Below are 5092 nucleotides of genomic sequence, written 5' to 3' on the forward strand. Positions count from 1 at the left end.
TGAGGTTCTTTGCAGCGTGCCTTCGGCTCCTAGCTGCATTCTTTTCGTTCCTTTTACTGTACCTCCGTTCATATTCTCTTTCTTCCATCTTGCTTTCCACCCTCTCCTAACAATTGACACTATGCAACTGCGAGGTTTTACTCCTGTTACACCTTTCAGACCTAAATTCTGTATTCAGTTCGATTCACAGGAGGTTAACATTTATACATTCCGTCAAACTCTTCGATGGCGGTTGGTTTATATATATATATATATATATATATATATATATATATATATATATATATATATATATATATATATATATATATATATTATATTTATATATATGTGTGTGTGTGTGTATGTGTGTATATATACATATACATATATATATATATATATATATATATATATATATATATATATATATATATATATATATATATATATATATATATATACACACATATATACACCCACACACACACACACACACACACAAAATATATATATATATATATATATATATATATATATATATATATATATATATATATATATATATATATATATGTAATACCCATGAAATATTTTCTACTTCATAAGTGTACAAGTAGTACGGAAAATTAGTATATTGTTATATTTTACCGCCTAGGATGGAAATTAACAGCATCCCAAGGTTAATTACTCCTCCTGGAAATGAGTACTTCTCAAGCTTGAGTTTCCTGCGTGAATTAAATGCTTCATGAAAGTGCAGTAGAAAATTAAGAGGATTATAAAACGGAGTTTTCCATAAACATTAAGATTTATTACGAAAAATCGTCTTCTTTATTTTTAAAATTTAATATATATATATATATATATATATAATATATATACATATATTATATTATATTAGAGGGATAATATTGTCATAGGATAGAAATCTTTTTTCGGAAATGATCTTTAGTCCTTTTCTATTTGAAACATTGAAAATAAATAATTAAATGTATGTGTGATTATATATATATATATATATATATATATATATATATATATATATATATATATATATATATATATATATATATATATGAGAGAGAGAGAGAGAGAGAGAGAGAGAGTTTTTTCTAAAATGAAGGGTGACAATCTGTAAATCTTTTTTTCTTTTGCAAATTTCTAATTTTTTTATTTCTCATTTCTTAAGTAACAACAGGTAGAAAGTATGTACTGCATCAGTAAATTTATAATTCTTAATGTTTTATAAATTTCATTATGGCTCGAATTAACAAATATATAAGTTTTTGATAATATTTCATTTTTCAAGAGAGCATAAGTCAATAAACACCCCCTTAGAACACTGAATTCATAATATTTTATAGACTTATTTCACGAAACAAGTGATTACTTTTTTTAATATAATTTTTTTATAATGTTTCATTTTTCAAGGGAGCATACGTCAGTAAACACCGCCTTAGCACACTGAATTCATAATATTTTATAGATTTCATTTCACGAAACAAGTGATTATTTTTTTAATATATTTTTCCATTTTTGAAGGGAGCATACGTCAGTAAACACCGGCTTAACACACTTATTTCATAATATTATATAGATTTCATTTCACGAAATAAGTGATTATTTTTATAAATATATAATTTTTTGATAATGTTTAATTTCTTAAGTAACACAAGGCAAAAAAGTACTAACTTATAACACCTAATTCACAATATTTCATATATATTCCATCTCACAAAACAAGGGAGACGGAGGTCACTGAACTCACAGCGAATGGTTCCCATCAACAAGGCGACTTATGGCCATTCCGACCGTCTGTAAATATTGCCTAACGAAGTGATTTCCTGCTCCCTACCCACTCGCGCGCGGTTACCTGTCACCTGTCCGCTTATTTACTGTCCGCAGCCGAAGCAGCCGTCCCATGTGGCTTCTTGAACCTGTTAATCTGAGCGTACAATGATCAGCGTCCTGTCAATCATCGGAACGGATCTTGCAAGCGAGGATGAAATGTCAGATGAGGGAGCTATGTTTAGAACCAGACTGAGCAGTTGGAGTTAGTCTGTTGTTGCTCTTATTATTATTATTATTATTATTATTATTATTATTATTATTATTATTATTATAAGAAGACAGAAGTTGGAGTGCTTATTATTATTATTATTATTATTATTATTATTATTATTATTATATTATTATTATTATTATTATTATTATTATTATTATTATTATTATTATTATATTCTATGTTTAGAAGCAGATAGAGAAGTTGGAGTCCGCCTAAAATTATTATTATTATTATTATTATTATTATTATTATTATTATTATTATTATGCTGTATTTAGAAACAGAAAGAGAAGTTGGAGTCGTCTTTTATTATTATTATTATTAATTTTTCTTTTTTTTGGGGGGGGTGGATATTGTTAGCGTGCTGTTATCGCAAAATTGATATGATTTATAAAATGCCGGAACCTACCCTGGTATGATTTGTAATACGATAAGCATATGGCGTGGAGTCTTGGCTGTTTTCCGACTCTCTCTCTCTCTCTCTCTCTCTCTCTCTCTCTCTCTCTCTCTCTCTCTCTCTCTCTCTCTCTTATTACTTATTTTCTCTCCGTTTTGATCCTCTTCGCTTGTTCTCCCTAGGAACTGTCTCTCTCTCTCTCTCTCTCTCTCTCTCTCTCTCTCTCTCTCTCTCTCTCTCTCTCATTACTTATTTTCTCTCCGTTTTGATCCTCGTCGCTTGTTCTCCTAGGAACTGTCTCTCTCTCTCTCTCTCTCTCTCTCTCTCTCTCTCTCTCTCTCTCTCTCTCTCTCTCTCTCTCTCTCTCTCTCTCTTATTACTTATTTTCTCTCCGTTTCGATCCTCTTCGCTTGTCCTCCCTGGGAACTCTCTCTCTCTCTCTCTCTCTCTCTCTCTCTCTCTCTCTCTCTCTCTCTCTCTCTCTCAGACCTTGCCCCGATTCGGGTCACTCATCAACTTTCATATTCATTGCATATCTTCGTTGTCTTTCATCCACGAAGCCCTTTTCTATGACGACCGGACCAGCGGCAGTATTATCACGTCATCTGAAACTGATGGCTTATGATTAATCGTCTTTTTGAAGTACTTTAACGAGGCTACTCCACTACTTTCGACTGTCATATTAATTATGATGCGACCAGCAGTTTGTTCGTGTGTTGTAGTTAATATATCTGTCAGTTCCTTTATTTGATTATTTAACTGATGGTAGATTAGTGAGTTTAATTCTGTTTTTATTCTCTTAGCAGGTTCGTTTGCTTAATAATTCGCGTTGTGATTTTTATCTGTTAAATGACTTGTTTTTTAATACAATGATTTTACTGGTGCACGTCGGGTAGTAATAAGATTTTCTTTGTCTTTTGTTAATTGAAGAAAACTTCTCTCTCTTTCTTATAATTCATAACAATAGAGATTAAAAATTACTCTAGTAAGGTCACAGTCTAGACTAGTTTTGATTATTATTATTATTATTATTATTATTATTATTATTATTATTATTATTATTATTATTATTATTATTATTATTATCATCATCGGGAAAAATTCATAAAAAAATTATTTTTCTGTTAAAGATTATTATCGTATTGTGCTATCGCTACTGAAGTGGAATTTTCTTATACATCCCCCTTGGATCTTCATCCCTGTGTAATGGGTTTTCACCACTACATCATTCCCATCACGATGCATTAGCTTGATTACTTGAAAAGAAATGGTTGGTTCATAAGCATGACCATTCTTCGGGATGAGCTGCCATGCGAGTGCACGCGAAATATAATGACGCTTCGTTAGTTATTAGTATTGTGAATTAGGTTATCTCTCCTTGGGGGGTAGGGTAACGCCCTAAGTGCACCTCACGCGGCGCACTGTAGGCAGTGCTTGAGGTCCTTTGCAGCGACCCTTCCTTAGGACCCTAGCTGAAACCTTTGCATTCCTTTTACTGCACCTTCGTTCGTTTTTCCTTTCTTCCATAGTTGTGACGCCAGATAACCCACAATTAATCAATCAACCTTTCTTCCATCTTGCTTTCCACCCTCTCCTAACAATTGTTTCATAGTGCAACTGCGAGGTTTTCCTCCTGTTACACCTTTCGAACCTCATTTAATCTCTATGTCCCTTTCAGCGCTGAATGACCTCGTAGGTGCCGGCGTTTGGCCTTTGGCATTAATTTTATATTCCATCCCAAATTAGATAATGTCTCGCAATGAGGATTAATATTTACAGTGAAAGCGTATGTTTGTTATATCCACTTTTAAACCGAGGTTTAAATCGTAATCTTTATGTAGATATTTATATAAAAGATCACTAAATATTTTTATACTCACGTTTCAATTAGTAACGTGTAGAGACTTAGGTAACATGTGTATAGCACAGAATGCTCTGTAAAAACTAACCGATTTACTAAATAAGTTGTGAAAAACTTTTGAATATAAGTTCAGTTGTCTGTGGGAACCAGCTAATCTCGTACTTTTTCTTAAATGCTCGCGCTGCAAATTTCCACGTGTATTTCAATTCATTTCACTGAAGGTTAAAATTTTAACAATTTAAAATTCACTCTTAAATTCATGACGGAGAGCTTGATACAGCGGAACACTTCAGTTATTAGCGGCTAAAACCGAAGCATTTTCTTCCGCATTTAACAAGTGTTAAAAACCGTAATTCCCTTGAATGTGTCTTTAATTTCCTCTGGGGGAATTAAATACACATTTTAATTCCTGATAACAACCAGCCCATTTTACTGAGCGTTCTATTTCGAGGAAAGTCGCTCGCACGCGCGCTTGCTGGCTAGACGAAACAAGGGCGTTGCTGGAGAGGAGGAGGAGGAGGAGGAGGAGGAGGAGGAGGAGGAGGAGGAGGAGGAGGAGGAGGAGGAGGAGGAGGAGGAGGAGAGCAGGTATGCAGGTGACGGGGCATCCATGGGAAGAAGAAGAAGAAGAAAAAGAGGAAGAAGGAAAAGAAGAAGAACAGGCCAAAAAGCTGAAGAGGAGGAGGAGGAGGTGAGATGGGGGAGGAGGGGATAAGGTGAGGTGGAGGGGGATGAGGTGATTGGGGAGGAGGAAGAAGGGATGAGGAGGAGAAGGGAAAGGAAGTATAGG

Source organism: Macrobrachium rosenbergii, chromosome 56, assembly GCF_040412425.1.
Source record: "Macrobrachium rosenbergii isolate ZJJX-2024 chromosome 56, ASM4041242v1, whole genome shotgun sequence".
In the NCBI taxonomy this organism is placed as follows: Eukaryota; Metazoa; Arthropoda; class Malacostraca; order Decapoda; family Palaemonidae; genus Macrobrachium; species Macrobrachium rosenbergii.